Source organism: Panthera onca, chromosome Y, assembly GCF_046562875.1.
Source record: "Panthera onca isolate mPanOnc1 chromosome Y, mPanOnc1 haplotype 2, whole genome shotgun sequence".
NCBI lineage: Eukaryota > Metazoa > Chordata > Mammalia > Carnivora > Felidae > Panthera > Panthera onca.
The window spans coordinates 16,653,362-16,672,409 of record NC_138358.1 but is presented as its reverse complement, the minus strand read 5'-3'; positions in this window follow the sequence as shown (position 1 = coordinate 16,672,409).

Below are 19,048 nucleotides of genomic sequence, written 5' to 3'. Positions count from 1 at the left end.
GCTAATGATTTTGTCATGTCAAACAAAGTTATAAATAGGTGTTATTTCCAAACCCTATTCACGTGCACTCTTATTATGGCTAGACTCCATAAAAAGTTATTGCACAATTGCAATAAACATGATTACCAGTGCAATCTATTTTTTTTAAATTCCATTTGTTCATTTATTTTAAAGCCAGAATAGAGCATGGAGAGTGTACCCTGTAGGTTCTGGATTCTCTCCTTGATTCCACATATCTTATTTGGGCTGCTACCATAAAGACAGTAAAACAATATTATCTGGACAATGAACATGTAAACTTTAGTACACCTCACTAGTATTACAATTTTGCTGATTAGCATATGTGTTTACAAATACACTCGTGTGCACTGGGTGAAGTTAGATGTTTCATACTTCTATCCATATCATGAGGAATTCAATATATTTTAAAGAGTTAGATTCCAGTTACCAAATCTAATGGGGGATAACATGCACAGTTCTTGCTTATTTCTCACTTATTGTGCAATTATGAAGTTAACATAGAGCCCAAAGGGTAAATTCTTTTTAACTACACTTAACTGAACATATATCACTGAAAGTCAAACTTTGGCCTTTCAAAGATGACATGAGACTGAACGCGGAAAACCCAAAAGACTCCATGAAAACGCTGCTAGATCTGATACATGAATTGACCAAACTCACAGGATACAAAATCAGTGTAAAGAAACTGGTTGCATTTCTATACACCAATAAGGAAGCAACAGAAAGAGAAGTCAAGAAATCAATGCCAATTACAATTTCACCACGAACCCTAAAATACCTAGCAAGAAACCCAACCAGAGATGTAAAAGATCTGTAAGGTGAAAAGTATAGACAATGTATGAAGGGAAATGATGAAGACATAACAAAATCAGAAACAAACAAACAAACAAACAAACAAACAATCCATTCCCATAGAGTGGAAGAATGAATAGTGTTAAAATGTCAATACTACCCAAAGCAATCTACACATTTAATGCAATACCAATCAAAATTGTACCAACATTCTTCTCCAGACTAGAGTAAGCAACCTGAAAATTGGCACGGAACAACCAAAGAACCTGAGTACTCAAACTTATGTTGAAAAAAGAAAGCCAAAGTGGGAGGCAGCCCAGACTTCCCCTTTCCTATGGAGCTGTAATCATCAAGATAGTATGACATTGGCACAGAAACACGCACATTAACCAATGAAACAGAGTAGAGAACCCAGAAGGGGCCCCACAAATGTATGCTGAGCTAATCTTTGACAAAGCTGGAAAGAGAATCCAATGGATAGAAGACAGTCTCTTTACAAGTGGTGCTGGGAGAACTGAACAGCAACATGATGAAGAATCAACTAGATGACTTTCTTACAACGTGCACAAAAATAAATGCAAAATGGATGAAAGACTTAAATGTAGACAGGAAACCATCAAAACACTAGAGGAGAAAAGAGGAAAAAAACCCTTTGACCTCAACTGCAGCAATTTCTTCCTTGGCATGTCTCAAAAGCCAAGGGAATGAAAAGGAAAAATGAATTATCAGGACCTGGTCTAGATAAAAATCTTCTGCACTGCAAAGGAAACAATCAGCCAAATTAAAAGGCAACCGATGGAAGGAGTGAAGATATTTGCGAATGACATATTGGTAAAGGGTTAGTATACAAAATGTATAAAGAACTTACCCAAGTCACACCTGGAAAATGTAATACAGTGAAAAAATGGGCAGAAGACATGAATAGACACTTTTCCAAAGGAGACATCCAGATGGCCCACAGACACATGAAAAGATGCTCAACATCACTCATCATCAGGAAAATACAAATCAAAGCCACACTGAGATACCACCTCACACTAGTCAGTGTGGCTAAAATGAGCAACTCAGGAAACCACAGATGCTGGCGAGCATATGGAGAAAGAGTAACCCTCTCTCCCTGTTGGTGGGAAAGGAAACTGGTGCACCACTGTAAGCATGAAACCTACGGACATCACAATGACTCTAAACGCATATCTTTCCCTAATAACACTGAATTTCAATGGACTAAATGCTCCAACCAAACAACATAGCGTATCAGAATGGATAGAAAAAACAAAAACAAAAAACAAAACAAGACCCATGTCTTTGCTGTCTACAAGAGACTGATTTTAGACATGAGGACACCTTCAGATTGAAAGGGAGGGGATGGAGAACTATCTATCATGCTACTGGAGGTCAAAAGAATCCTGGAGTAGCCAACTTATATCATGCAAAGTAGAGTTTAAATTGAAGACTGTAACAAGAGATGACGAAGAGCTTTTTATTTTAATTTCAGGGTCTCTCCATCAGGAAGAGCTAAACATTTTAAATGTCTACACACCAAATTCGGAGACACACACATATATAAAACAATTAATTAAAAACATACAGAAACTTGTTGATCAGAATGTGGTAATTGCAGGGACATTAAATTAACCACAGAAAAAAGGATGGAAAATCTCCAAAAGCATGGAGGTTAAAAAACATCCCACTAACGAATAAATGGGTCAACCAGGCAATTTGAGAAGAAATTAAAAGATATAAGGAAACAAATGAAAACGAAATACAACAATACAAACCCTTCGGGATGCAGCAAGGGCAGTCCTGACAGGGAACAACAAAACAAAACAAAACAAAAAACAAAACAAAACAAAACTAAACTAAACTAAAAACAAAACAAAACAAAACAACAACAGCAACAACAAACATTGCTATCCAGGCCTATCTCAAGAAACAAGAAAAATCCCCAATACAAAATCTAACAGCACACCTACAGGAACTAGAAGCAGAAGAGCAAGGCACCCCAAACCGAGCAGAAGTAGAGAAATAATAAAGATCAGAGCAGAAATAAGCAATATGGAGTCTAAAGGAAAACAGTAGAGCACATCAATGAAACCAAGAATTGTGTTTTTGAGAAAATACACAAAAGTGATAAACGTCTAGCCTGGCTTCTCAAAAAGAAAAGAGAGGGGACCCAAACAGGTAAAATCACAAATGAAAATGGAATTATGACAACGAATCCCTCAGAAATTCAAGCAATCATCAGGAAACACTATAAGATCTTCTATGCCAACAAACTGGACAACCTGGAAGAAATGGACAAATGCCTCCATACCCACACACTTCCAAAATTCAAACGGGAAGAAATAGAAAATGTGTACGGACCCATAACTAGTGAGGAAATTGAATCAGTTATCAAAAATATCCCAATAAATAAGAGTCCTAGACCAGGTGGCTTCCCTGGCGAATTCTAGCAGACATTTAACGTAGAGATAATAGCTATCCTTCCCAAGCTGTTCCAAAATATGGAAATGAAAGGAAAACTTCCAGACTCATTTTATGAAGCCAACATTACTTTAATTCCCAAATCAGACAGAGACACAGAAAAAAAAGGAGAATTACAGGCCAATATCCCTGATGAATAGGGGTGCAAAAATTCTCAACAAGATACTAGCAAATCTCATTCAATAGCATATAGAAAGTATTCAACACGATCAAGCGGCATTCATTCCTGGCCTGCAGGGCTAGTGCAATATTCACAAATCAATCAATGTGCTACATCACATTAATAAAAGAAAAGATAAGAACCATAGTACACTGTCAATAGATGCAGAAAAAGTATTTGAGAAAATACAGCGTCCTTACTTAATACAAACGCTCAAGAAAGTTGGGATAGAAGGAACCTACTTGAAACATCATAAAAGCCATTTATGAGAAGCCACAGTAAATATCGTCCTCAATGGGGAAAAACTGAGAGCATTCCCCCTGAGATCAGGAATAAGACAGAGATGTCCAATGTCACCCCGTTGTTGAACATAGTGTTGGAAGTCTTAGCATCAGTAATCAGACAATAAATGAAATGAAAGGTGTCATCATTTGCAACGATGAATTCAAACTTCCACTTTTGCAGATAACATGACACTATACATGGAAAATCCGACAGACTCCACCAAAAGTCCTCTAGCATTGATACATGAATTTAGCAATGGTGCAGGGTACAAAATCAATGTACAGAAATTGGTTGCGTTTTATACACCAATAATGAAGCAACAGAAAGAGAAATAAAGAAACGGATCCAATTTAAAATGCACCAAGAGTCAAAAAATACCAAGGAATAAACCTAACCAAAGATGTAAAAGATCTGTATGCTGAAAACTATAGAAAGCTTGGGAAGGATATTGAAGAAGATACAGAGAAAGCGAAAAACATTCCATGCTCGGGGATTGGAAGAATAAATATTGACAAAATGTCAATACGACCCAACGCAGTCCTCACATTATATGTAGCCCCAATTACATTGCACCAGCATTCTTCTCCAAGCTGGAACAAGCAATCATAAAATGTGTATGGAACCACAAAAGACCCTGAATAGCCAAAGTAATACTGAAGAAGAAAACCAAAGTGAGAGGCACCACAATGCCAGACTTTAGCCACTACCACAAAGCTATAACCATCAAGACAGCATGGTATTGGCACAGAAACAAATACATAGACTTAATGGCATAGAATAGAGACCCCAGAACTGGACCCACATACGTATGGCCAACTAATCTTTGACAGAGCAGGAAAGAATATCCAATGGAAAAAAAGACAGTCTCTTTAACAAATGGTGCTGAGAGAAGTGGACAGCAACATGCAGAAGAATGAAACTAGACCACTTTCTTACACCACTCTCAAAAATAAACTCACAATGGATGAAGGATGTGAATGTGAGACAGGAAACCATCAAACCCTTGAGGAGAAAGCAGGAAAAATCGTCTCTGACCTCAGCGTCAGCAAGTTCTTATTTGACACATCTCCAAAGGCAATGGAACTAAAAGCAAAAATGAACTATCGGGACCTCATCAAAATGAAAATCTTCTCCACAGTGAAGGAAACAATCAACAAAACTAAAAGGCAACTGACCGAATGGGAAAAGATGTGTGCAAAAGTCATACTGGATAATTGGCTAGTATCCAAAACCTTTAAAAAGAACTCACCAACTCCACACCCGGGAAACAAATAATCCAGTGAAGAAACAGGCAGAAGACTTGAACAGACACTGTTCTAAAAAAGACATCCAGATTGTCAAGAGACACATGAAAAGATGCTCAACAGCACTCCCCTTCAGGGAAATCCAAATCAAAACCGCACTGAGATACCACCTCATGCCAGTCAGAGTGGCTGATGTGAGCAAATTAGAAGACTATAGATGCTGGTGAGGATGTGGAGAAACAGGAACCCTCTTGCACTGTTGGTGGGAAAGCAACCTGGTGCAGCCGCTGTGGAAAACAGTGTGGAGGTTCCTCAAATCATTAAAAATAGATCTACCCTAAGACCCAGCAACAGCACTGCTAGGAATTTACCCAAGGGGTAGAGGAGTGCTGAGACATAGGGGCACATGTACCCCAATGTTTATAGCACTACTTTCAACAACAGCCAAACTGTGGAAAGAGCCTAGCTGTCCATCAACTGACAAGAGAATAAAGAAGTTGTGGTTTATGTATATACAATGGAATACTACTTGGCAATAAGAATGAAATCTGGCCATTTGTGGCAACGTGGATGGAACTGGGGGGGGGGGGCGTATTATGCTACGTGAAATAAGTCAGGCAGAGAAAGACCGATACCATATGTTTTCATCCATGTGTGGATCCTGAGAAACTCAGCGGAAGACCATGGGGGAGGCGATGGGGGGAAAAAGTTATAGAGAGGGAGGGAGGCAAACCATAAGAGACTCTTCAATACTGATAACAGACCGAGGGTTGACGTGGGGTTGGGGAGAGGGGAAAGTGGGTGACGGGCATTGAGGAGGGCACCTGTTCGGATGAAACCTGGGTGTTGCGTGGAAACCAATTTGAAAATAAATTACATTGAATGAAAAAGGAAATCCAGGGGTGGCTCTTACTGAATATAAGGATAGCTTTCCATTTTCAGCAATTTATGAGAGTGAGGTAGTAGTAGCTTAAGCTGCGTAGATGAAAGTTTTGTTTGTGTGTTTAAGAAAAGGAGTTGAATAAAGACAGAGGCCTGTCACATGTATCACGTTGACCTTGGCAAGTTTCTCTTCTGATTGTTACCATGACTTATCACTCTTAGTGATTCACATAGTTTGGAGTCATCCTTTCATACGAAGTGGATTTCAGTTCATCATGGTAGGTGGTCTTTGTAGTATTTTGTGAATGAATTGTGTATGTGGTGATGATGGATGGACTATGCTGGTTGCTTTCAAAAGCACTTACACGGACGGTGTAACACGTTTTCTACCCTTGGAATCCCATATGGTCTCTTACTACCTTGTGTATGCCTTACCTGAAATATTCATGAATTGGTAGGTAGTGAATAGGTTTTAGTGGCACTGAATGCCCTACTGGCCACTCACACAGAATTCGTTGACGCTTTGCTCTTAAGCACACAATGACTCGGTCTTCCCTACGCTGCATGAAAGTGAGCATGGATACTAACTAGGCAAACTGTTTGCTGCTGCTGTGAAGAACAGCTTCGTGAACTGTGAGCTGTACCAACACAGGTATGGAACCCTAAGCAAGGCACAGTATATCGGTATTCTTTGAAAGGGTAGAGTAGTTATTTCAATTTGGCTTTCAGTGCGTTGCATGACAAGGCATTTAATTAGCTAAAACCCTCTTAGAGTCGTGTTTGATTGCAAGTTGTGTGTACTGTCCACCGCTAAGTGTCATTTCATGTTAGATGGAATTAATGGAGGCTGAAGCACCCGTGCATTCACCTCTAGGACAACCCTCTTGAACTCGTGTGAAGAATTATGGGCCTTCTCAGGTAAGATTACGTGCAGGTCTTTCTCAAGGGCATAGTCTTAAACACAGCCAAACCTAAGGCAGCTTTGGGCAGCCCACCGTGATAAGATATGCAGACATTGTGACCTCACAAAGCGCCTGGTCTCCTAGCAACTGCGGTGTAACTCTCACAGCCTGCCTCCTGATTTGGCTTCATGGTAGAAAATTCATCAGGGCCCTGCGGCGGCCGCGAGACCTGGCAAGCGCGGGCGGCCCCTAGTGGCCTCACATCCTGAGCAGCAAGAAGAAGCTGGGGGCGCTGGCCCCAGGAGGCCCTGGCCCTGGCAGCAGGGGAAGGAGCCTCTAGCGCTGCAGGAGGGGCCGCCCTGGAGGCGCCTGAGGAGAAGATGGTGTACACGCGGAGGCAGCAGCCCCCGGAGGCCTGCCTCCAGACGGGCCGGCCAGCTGCCAGGCGGAGGCGCCACGGAGCCCGGACGGTGGCGGTCGGCCAGAGGAAGATGCCGCCCCCGCCGCCGCCCTCCCGCGAAGACAGCAGCCACCGCAAGCCCATGGCCCCCGGGCCCTCCTCCGGGGGCCGCACCCTGGAGGAGAGTGGGAGGGCGGCCACCCCGACGCTGACCACCTGCCCCACCATTCGCGGAGTGGACGACGTGTGGGTCGAGAGCAGCCTGGCAGAAGCGCGGCGCCAGGCGCGCCAAGTCCTGGGAGTGAACCTGGAACCCGTGGTGAGACTCCGCCGCTTCCCAGTGCCTGGGCGTGAGATGCGGGCCACCGCCGCGCGACCTCTCAGCCCCGGGACGGGTTGTGCCTGGAGGGATGAACCAGGGACAGCCGGGACCGCGTCCCCTAGTACACTTTATGGTCGAAGAAGCACCAGATGGTCCCGGCCCGCGCCCCCGGGATGCGGCGCCGCCTGCTGGGACTCCGCGGCAGCTGTGCCCCTCTGCTGCCTCCCAGCACCGGGTCTGCGGAGGGAGGAGACCCCTGGACCGCCAGGGAGGTCCCCTTTCTTCCTAACCCCAGATTGAGATGTCTCCAGGACTGTAGGGGCAGATCCATGTGCTCTCTTGTTCCCTCATTGGTCTGAAGTCGTCAGAAGAAGCCATTCCACCCCCACCCCCTCCAAACGAATTTGGTTCCATGCTTGTGTAATAAAGCTAGAATTTCCTTGCTGTTCTCCCACCTCTGGCTCCTCCCGCCTCATTTTCTTTCTTTTTTTCTTTCCTTTTTTGACTGCCACTCTTTCTGGACGAAAGATCGAATATGTGTGGAAAGTTGTTGCAATAGTTGGTATTCTCAACACCAATTGCAATAGTGGGTATTCTCAATCCCACACCTTTCTGAGTTTTAACTGGATTCCAACGCTTTGACCAAGGATACTGTCTAAGAAATTCAAGCGTATCACTGTTAATAATGTAAGGATTTGTATGGCTTTGAATGTCATGGGCTCGGTGATTACAAACCAAAAGATTCAAAGTTCAACTGTGTACACATTCTTAAGACGTTTCTAAAGATTTTATACTGAAATGTAATGTTGATGTTTACTGAACTCCTAAAGGAAATGGTAGACACTCGGAAGGTTTTGTTTAGTAAAATTAACTTGGGAAATTCTTTATAAGTGGGTAAAATTGAAAATGCATTGAGAAACCTCACGGTTTCTATTAAAAACCAATGAGTGAATTTCAAAAAAATAATAAATAAATAAATAAATAAATAAATAAATAAATAAATAAATAAATAAATAAAAAACTGGTGCTGGTTATGGACATGGATGGAATCCACTGGGAAATGACTTGGCCTTGTACCAATCTCACATACTGATCTGGGAATCTTTCCAGGATAATTTATTTTAAAATGGAAGTCACATAGTGTAAATGAGTAGGGGTAAGCATGGGGACTAAACCTGCATACATAATAGCCGTTGGAATTCTCTGAAGTATTACTGATCTAGAGCGGTGGTACATTTTTTTTGGCACCAAATAACTGGTGGAGGTTATCTTTGGGCAAAAGAGATTTTCCTCACTTGTTTTTGTCGTTGTTGTTGGATAACAGGAAATATCCACATTACCATGCATCACTCTTATAAATATCATGGCAGTTGGTTAACAGTTTTGCTCCAGGACTCTCCTTTATTATCTTATGTCCATGCACAGTTATGTTAGCAGGTATTGGTCTTTTGTTTGACAATCAAAGACCACAGGGATCAAACAGGAGAGCCACACAGAGTACTTTTCACTTTTATGATAGTGTTTATGTCCTGTGGCCAGCATGGAATTCTTGATTATCCAAGTGACCTCAGTTATTGGTGGCAGCAAGACTTAATGGTGTTTAGTCAGTGGTGCCGCAGCCAGATTTTACTGCGATATCGGAAGGGCCAAGGAGTGATTTTGTACCACTATTCTTTCAAGTTTAAGTATTTTGCAATAGAACCATCCATCCCAGGCTGAAACATGACCTATTAAATCTTCCATATTACGGTTTCTCCCTGCTTGGCAGCTTTTTAGGGGAATAATGAGAGTTGTGATTTTTTTTTTAATTTTCTTTTAATGTTTATTTATTTTTGAGACAGAGAGAGACAGAGCATGAATGGGGGAAGGTCAGAGAGAGAGGGAGACACAGAATCTGAAGCAGGCTCCAGGCTCCGAGCTGTCAGCACAGAGCCCGACGCGGGGCTCGAACCCATGGACCGTGAGATCATGACCTGAGCCGAAGTCGGACGCTTAACCGACTGAGCCACCAAGGCGCCCCGAGAGTTGTGATTTTGACTCTTGAGCTTGTAGAGTTCAAATGGCATAGCTTCCTAAAATACAGTTTTCAGTAAGCCTCATATTCTTTTTTTCACTACTCAGTGGTAATGTGTTTTTACAAATACTGCCACATGAGTAAATAAAAGTGAATAATTATTTAAAAGATGCAGAGGGTTAAATTATACTCGTTTCATAGGAAGCTTATATAAATTTTCGTTACTAGCTTCCATGGCCAATGGTATTTCAAATACAGAGGTTTTTCTCCCCCACCCTGCCCAAAGTAACCGTTTTAGCTAATTAGCCCCTGAGGAAAAGATACATATTTGTACAACTTCCCTATTGTATATAATTGTATAGTAATTAAAAATGAATCCAATGACCATATTAGAATGTAATTTCAACATATAGCTTATCGAGGTAGCTTCCCAGAGGGTTTTGAAATTAGATGTAGCTGGGAGGATAACTTTGCTCAGCACAGCTTTGAAACACAACCATTGACACCATGCAGTTATTTGAACTTAACTGAGAATCTTAGTGTTTCCCTGCTATACCTTGTTACTTTATTGCACTTGAACTTGCATTCATGCTTTGGGTTATCTGGGCTATCTGATTTCGGTTTGGATCTGAATGTCCATCCTAAATTCAATATGTTGTTTAGCTGGTCCCTTAAAAAATATTGCCATTTCTAGTTTAAAAAACAGGATATTTAAAAAAAAATTGTTTTTGCTAAATTTTTAGCAAAATTTAGTAGGAAGATGAAAGTATTTTATGTATCCTTTTGGGCAGACCGTGAAAAGGAACTTGACACGGTGGCTTTTCTGGTGAGGCATTCATTTACTGTCTTCTAAAATGAGTCTGCGCTTAGGTTGTACAGGTTTTTGAAATAAGTCCCATAGTCTTTATTCATTCTCGTACCTTTATATCTCATATGACACAAGAAGGAGAAAGTTTATGACCTTGCTATGCTTGAGTGCCTATATGTGGTGACTGGCACCTCAAATAAGCTTTTGAATTCCTGATGTCATTTTTATCCCCCTTCTACTTGTCACCCAGCAACTAAGTTTTCCTTACAGAACCAGTAATGTTATAATTGTGGAGAGCAAGCTTCATTGTTGTTTACTGTCACTGTTGTGCTGTGTGTTTTGTCCAAGTTTGAGTACACAATTGATCCAGTATAATTTAAACCGGTGGCTTACACATATTAATTTGCTGTGTGCAAACAATAGTACTAGTGTTCCGAACACTGTTTAATAAAAATGCATGAAACATATTTGGATACAAAGAAATCTTAGCAATTTTGAACTCATAGTTTTTTGGTGTTCCAAGGATTGCCATGGAGCTCTTAAAATCAGTGTTTTTAGTGCATATATAATTTATATATATAATATTTATATCATTTAGAGGGTATATATATTATATAGTGGATATATATATATATATATACACACACACACACACACACACACACATACATATATGAAATTTGCTTTATTGGTGTATTTAAAGTATTTTTGGTAGATTGTCATGTCTTATGGGAATTAGAACTCAGTTGTTTGTCATGGAACTGAATTGTGTTCTGGGACAGTTTAATGTGCACATATGATTAAGATTTACAATCTGGTTGTACTTTTCTTTTTAATGTATTAACTGTAAATACGTGTTAGAGAATGTGCAGTGTCTGGCTCTTCTAATGATGTTGGAAAGTTTTGAAATGGAATCTTATGTTTGCATGTGAATCGCAAAGCAATGTGAGAAATTTTTATTTCTTTTGTTAACGGCAACACCCTGGAAGCCTGGAGATATGGTTTTTATGCTATTTTGGGAGTCAACAGTATGTCAATATAAAGACTGATGATCTAGTGAATCTCGGAGACAATGCTTCATGTCAGAGTCCAAACCATTACCCAGTTTGCCACAATAAACACTTTAAAACTGCATCAAAGTTCATTTTGAGTCCTGACTCTAACCCCCTTCTAGTAGTGATGGAAAGCCTAACACTCACGTATGTTTATATTATAAAAGAACATAATGTGCTGCATAAGAGTAGCAGCAGTAAAGGCTGTCCTAGAGAATAAAGTAAAGCCAGAATTTTCATTACAGCCTAGCGGGTAGAGGTACAGTGCTAACAAGGGCAGGATTCATAGTATTATGTGCCCTGGATTTGTCTTTGTGTCTGAGTTCCTATCCATATTTGGAGGCGGCAGCATACTAACTGTGGATCAAATTGCCTGCGGTGGGATGAAAGATTGACCACTTGAAACCGTTAGAACTGTACGTAAGTTACAGAAATGCTCTGTGCTTTAGCTTCCTGAAAAACCACATGTGGTTAGTAAAATAAACTATTGGACTACTGAGAGGATTAAAAAAGGATGTTAATGGGTGAACACATAGAAAATGCTTCATAAATGCTATTAATTGGAGGCATGTGGGCTGAAAATAAATATATATGCTGAGAGGTACTTGCGAGTTTAACATCCTGAAAATAGAGTGTGGTCTGAGAAAGCCAAAAGACAAATGATGAGAAGATAATGTATGAGTGGGTTTAGTTGAAGAAAGAGACAGCAGGAGGTGAGGTTAAGTTGATTTATTAGGAAGTTTTCACTGTTGGAGGTTTTCTAGACTTTTCTAGACTTCCTTAGATATTTGGGGTCTTTTGTCCTTTGTTCTGAAATATATTTAAAACATATTGTTATGTATATTAAACTATCTGAGAATTTATACAAATAATAAGAGTTACCGATCACAAACTTGCCAAATGTCAACATGAAATTTTCATTTTGGGTAAGCTCGGTAATGTTTGCTTTAAATCCATGTGAGTTTACATGTACAAAACTAAATCTGAAGCAATATGTGTGAGTTTTGCACTTCCTGTGTTAAAGGAGACCAGTAAGTGCAGTAGTTAGATTTGAAATAGCAGAACGTTGCTACCATAGGGAAAAGATAGCCTCACAGTTGAAGCATGGACACACTCATCTTTAGATTTGGGTCTAATGCCTGTGACTTAGCTCTGATTCCACTCCCACCTGCAGAAGGAATAACAACATATTCTAGGTTGGGGAGCAAGTCAAAGTTACAGTAGCTGAAATTAACAATAAAAGAATTTCCCTAGATGGAATTTATCTGGTGGTAAGAAGATCAAAACTGAGCCTGGCTGCAGAGTTTGCAAGAACAATGACTTATCGTCAGCACTCCCTTGTCTTGGCAATGGCACCTTACACTGAAATTTATAACATGCGGGACATATCCAGAGCCCAAAAGGAAAGCAGTGTTCAGAACAAGATGGGACAGTATTGCTCTCAAACAAATTTGAATAAATATTCTTGGGGACTCAAAACTGAACTTCTCTTACTTTGAAAGGTATTCATCGAAATGTTAATGTTGAGATTCTTCCAACTACTGAAATAAGTTATGTAAAATGTGTATGTATATATATATGTGTATATATGTATATGTGTATGTATATACATATATACACATATATACACATGTGTATGTATATATACATATATATACACATATACAAATATATATACATATATACATATATGTAAAGAAAGGAAGGAGGTTATCATGAGTCACTGGTCCATAACAATTCTGAAGTTCAGCTGGCCCAGGTAGGCAGTCCTTTCATTGGGTCTTAAGGCCTGGGAATGATTTTCCATGGCTCTAGCTCCTCTGGGGTTCTGGCTTTCAACCTCCAAGTCATTCTTCCCTTCTCATGAAAGGTAGCCTGTGTCTACAGCCTTATGGTTGTCTTGGCCTACTTACTTATTGTAGGAGTTTGTGGGTCCAAAGCCTTCTTTCATTTTACTCTCTGGGATTAAGTAAACCCTTCTCTCACATGGACGTTTTCAAACCTTTATAAGGAAAAACACTCCTAAACTTCAAGTTATGTTGTAACAGAGAGAACCCTGTGCCCCACAGTTTAGTCTGCGAGGGTATGCTTATGAGAGAGAACACCAGTATTCTCCAAGACCCTTCTTCATTTAGGACACTTTTCTAGCATCTTTTCCCCAACGTCATCTGCTGAGTGATGTTGGTAATAATTTCACCTTCAATAAGAGTGACATTATTGATGTTATCTGTGCTAACAAAACATGAAATTGTATTTGAATGGCATTGAGTAAGGGCAAGTAGTATCGGTTAGGGACGTGTTCAGCTGTCACAGAAAGGCTGCCACCAGTGGCATGAACAAAGAGAGTTTTACTCACAAAGAGGCTGTATGCTGTGCTCCATTAAGGCAGCAACGTCATCTGCAGCAGGCTGCATGGAATGGCAGAGCTGCCAATTTCTTTACGACCTACTACACAATTTTGGAGAAAAGGGTAGCAGCCATTAATATAATAATACCAATATTTTTACCACTTACCACCTTCAAGATGCATCACATGTGTGAGCATTTCAAGCTCACAGCACATCTGTGAGGTAGAATTGTCAATGTCTTTTGGAGGTCATTCGTTTTCTTCTTAAGTCAAAAATTAGCTGTCATATTTCTAGGGCATGTGGCTCCACCCAATCCCCTCCTAGGTTTCCTTTGCTTATCAATGCATCAAGAAAACTCATAGGAATTCTAGAATTTAATACTTGTGAGTCATGGAGAAACCAGTTCTGCCTTATCAAATCACATTAAATACTCATGCCATTCAGTATACTCTCAGATGAACCGTTGGAAGGTGCTCCTGTATTAGCGTTGTATTTCTGTTGGCAAGAACCTTGCCTCCTAGGAGGCACTGTAACTTTCATATCTATTAGTAATTGCCAATGAAGTAAAAACCAAGAGTTTTCTTTGTCTTCTTGTTGACACGTTATAATGTATACTAAGTTACCTCGTTTCCTTGTTTACTTTCTTTGCATCATATACCAACTGCAATATCATCACGGAACAATGGTGGCCCCGAATGTAGCATCATTAGCTTTGGAAACTTCAGATATGGCCACGGTAACAGTTAGGGTGGACTCCATCCAGTTCTTGGCCACTTTGTCTTGTCTGATTCTCCCCGTTTATCTACCTCCCACCCCACACACCTAGCCCCAGCAGCACTGAGAATCTTGTTAGTCAGTGAATCTCCAGCAGATACAGATGCAGACCATTTCTCTGGATAATCTTTATGGTTGACTGTGGCCTGGGTAGCAGGACTGGTTCAGACAGAAACATCTGATTTGGGTGCCATCAAGCAGTATCTGTGCCCTCCCTGAGAAATGGGACAGTATGCATTTCAAACCCTTCAAGTCTCCACTTCTCCCTGCAGACTTCTGTGTTTTGTTGCTTTCATCCACCTACCAAAGCAACCCAAACTTTATGCTAAAGAGAGTGGGCTTCGTGTGTCCTTTGCAGATTGGAATGCTGTTACTAGTTTGGGTTATCTTAACAAAAACTGGCAAATTATCTAAAAATGTAGAATTCGGTGTGAATTCAGAATCCGTACCTGTAGTAAGCCTCCATGGTTCCGTTGATTAGGGAGAGGTATCAGACCTTACTGTAAGAAACCCTGCCTTCGAATGCTACAGCTCTATGGGCTTTCAAAGCACTATTTCTAACCTGGTTACCAAAAGTCGTTAAGTCTTTGTGAGTATACATTCAGAGCTTTTTTTAAGATCTGGATCATAGTCTCCAATTTTTCATTACCTTCCTAACACATTTATTCCCAGAGTTCTCTTTATTTTTGAATCGTTCTGTTGGGCCTTTCACCACACCTGTCAAATAAAAAATTTCCTCAAATTGAATATATGAACATTTAAGAGCAGTCACGTGTTCAGTGCCCAAATATTTTATGTTTTCCGTTAGGAGTTTATTCTGTCTGTGGATGGTGAATAAACAAATGTCTTTTTTTTTCTTTTTTCCCCACATAATTAAGTAGATGTGCAAGGCAGGATGCTAGGTACCTGTCAAGGGTAATAGGACGTTCAGGAGTGTAAATAAGATTTCTGTCATCAAAAAAAGAAAAAAAAAAAGATTATTTGATGAACTAAGATAAGCTAAAAAGCTTAAAGAACTTGATGAACTAAGATAAGCTAAAAAGCTTGATGAACTAAGATAAGCTAAAAAGCTCTACTGACATGATGATAAAGCTCATTTTTAAAGCTTGCTTTGTGTACTCATATTATTCCTTTTTTCTTGAAATCTAAAGAAGCTTTTCTCTTTGGCTCTTAACATGAAGTGAAAAGACATTTTCCCCCTATATGTTCTTCTGCCATTTTTAGGCTGAGCTTTTACAAAAGGCTTTTATGTATTCATTGCTTTTTATCTTCATCCTTTGTCCGAAACAGCCTTGAGATGGGGAATGAGGGGGGACTATTTCTAACCCAAGCTCAGAGGACTTAACTTCTCATAAAACCCATCAATTGATGAGGCATTGAACTCGTATCATGGTGTTCCTTGTGCAGCCCATGGGCAGGATTCCACTGAAGTAATCGATAGCATCGTGGAGACCCTGTCTCTGGAAGGAACTAACAACAAATAAGGATTTGACCTTATAGGCAGATTTTCCTAGAAATCTAGGAATCAAGAGGGCCAGAAGTGGGATGGTGGGAGAGGGACACTGCAGATGTGCTGAATACCCAGGTTCGCTTGAAGCCAACTGAGCAGAGGAAGGTTCTGTCCTGGAGGAGCTTGGCTCAGCAGGGATCAGCTCCCAGTTGTTATGCACTTAGTGAAAATACACTCATGAGAGCCTACATGAAGGATGCCTCCAGAACTCTAAGAGGATTCGTTCCTTTCTTATGTCTTTTTTTATGGAAAGTGTCTTGGCGATGCTTACTTCACCTTTGTGTGTCCACAGTTCTTCCTCCCACTAGTTGTGTTGCCATGAACCTCCTTACATAGCCCTTGCTCCCCTCCTAGACCATGTGTTCCTCATGGGCAGGGCTCACCTTAGCCATCCGTGTGTCATTACTACAGTGCCAGCCATGTGCAAAGGACCCTGTACATACTGAATGAATGCAATGTGTTTATGGGGTTTCAGTTCCCAATTTTTACAGAAGAACTAGCTGTCTCACTTCAATTTTATGTGTAACAGCAGCACTCTATACTGGGGATTCTCTCTCACATTCTCTCTTTTTACAAACACCTGCATAATCAACTTTTGATGAACTCTTACCCTTTTGTGATCAGATGAATTGGGTGGAACCTTTGCCATCTAGACCTACTATCTTATTTGCAACCCAACACCACTTCAATTCCCTATCCTACAGTAAGTTCTTGCTTAGCAAGAAGCACTATAGTTCAGTGACTAAGAGGGTGGCCCCTGGAGCCAGGCTGCTTGGCATCTAAAATCCTATTTTGCTCTATTTCTAGCAGCAGACCTTTGGACAACTTACTTTTTCTCTTTGTTACTCAGTTTTCTCAGCTGTAAAATCAGGCACAACCTAGCACCTTCACCACAGAGCTCTGAAATGAATTCAGTGAGGTAACAAAGGTAAAACACTTGGAATAATGCATGGAACCCCCTTCACTGCGAGTCAGTAAACACTCGCCTTTATTAGTGATGTAACTACGTTTTTGACAAAGTCGCTGCTTGCTTACTTAAAACCTCCACATTGTCTGTGTTGAATGTACAGAAGAGGTGAACTATGGAAGGCACCATGTCAGAGTCAGGCTTACTTGGGAGAATGAGGTCCAATTCCCTGATGCTGGTGATTGCAAGAGGATACTCAAGGGCACAGAGAGGCACAGAGAGGCACAAGGCCCTCGGTACAAACCCATAACAAGATGATCAGAAAGCCATAGGAAAACAGAGGGAACAAACTAATTTTCCTTTAGTTCCCACCATACACCAGTACAGTTCTCTGCAATTCACACACGTTTCCCTCTCAAGCAAACATAACAGGCCTGTGGGAAAGGTATTATTATTCCCATTTAACACGCAACTAGACTAATGCTTAGAAAGTTTAAATAACTTGCCAAATATCACATCTATGTGGCAGAGCTAGGATTTGAACCAGCATCGGTCACATCCCACTGCCTCTGCCAATCTTTAGAAACATCTTTGGAAGAAGTGAAATACGTTAGTCATAATCATGCGCTGAATAACATAGGACTGGGTACTATAGGCCCATGCAATCCCAAGGCGGGAAAAATATTAATTTACGAAGGCTATTTTGCTTACTGTTATATTTCTCAGAGTGCACAGCGTAAGTGTTCACTCTTTGTGAAATGAGTGAGTTTACGAGGGAATGGACAGAAGTGTGAATACCTATGCTCATACGATTACACCGTGTAGTTTGGTTGAGGATCTCGGACACTCTGCCTTACATCTTAACTCAGCAGAGTAACGGGAACGTTAGAGCTGTCATAGCAGGTGAAAGAGAAAGTTACTTATCATACCACTTGTCCCAAATTACTCGTAGGCCAGTTTAAAAAGCAGCACACAAACATAAGACAGTGAGAGAGAGCCAGGAAAGCTCAGAGAGAGGGAGAGAGAGAATCCCAAGCTGGTTCTACGCTGTCCGCACAAAGCCTGATGCAGAACTGGAGCTCTCAAACCATGAGATCATGACCTGAGTCGAAAGCAATATAGTCACATGCATAACTGACTGAGCCATCCAGGTGCTCTCACTTTTGTTAAGATTGAAATTCCCAGGTTTTTACGTAGATAAATGACAGATCTTACAAACAACAACAAAACAGATTAGAAGGATGGTTCAAAACCAAGGATTGCAAGATTGCAGTAAGGACATAATATGTGGGAGTAATCGGGGTGGGTGGGAGGAAGAAAGGGCCAGAGGCCAGATGGAGGGTCTGTAAATGGAAGCCGACATTCTAGCAAAGGTGGAGACTTGTTACTTCCACTCCTTTACTCCCGAACGTGTTGTCCCCAGCATGTGGTGTCCACTTACCATAGGCTTCAGAGCTGGAGGATGGATAAGCTGCCCATTGTAATCAGGAGAAAACATTCCACCCACAGAATTCACTAATTGGCCTGCTCTATAATGTTTACCCTCTTACTGGCATTGCTAAAAGCACCTACTTTCTCTATACCACCATAGAACAGGCGGATTTTCCCTTGTCTGCCTTTGCTCGCTTGCTTGTCAGTTTATTGGTCCACCTGTGGCTTTATTCACCACTCACCGAAAACTGACTGAGGGACTCTGTGTGCCAGGCTCTATTCTTGAGGTATACCCCTGCCTCCGTACTGGTGGTGGGTAATTCTTGACCTCTGGGCTTTCAGCTACTACATCAGGTGGGACTCTCCATCACCTTCTGTTGCTTTTTCATTGTCATTGGGAAGGTGTCTGCCTGTTTCTTCTCTCTAATTGTGTGCACGGTAGAAATCAGTGCTTTGGGGATATGGATGACTGCAGTGAAAAGACCCCTGGACGTGTCTTTTCCCTTGGGGAATTTGCATATTTGTGCATATTTGTATCTCAAAATCTAGTTTATCCTAGAGGTAGACATTTTAAACAAAGCAAACACAGTCCAGAAGGGGCTCAAGAAACGAAATCATTGGATGTATCCCTGAGCATGGTAGCAATGCAGGTGGGCTAGAAGCCTACAGATGTGGAGCTAGACTGTTGTTGGATGACAGCTTCACTGTGCAT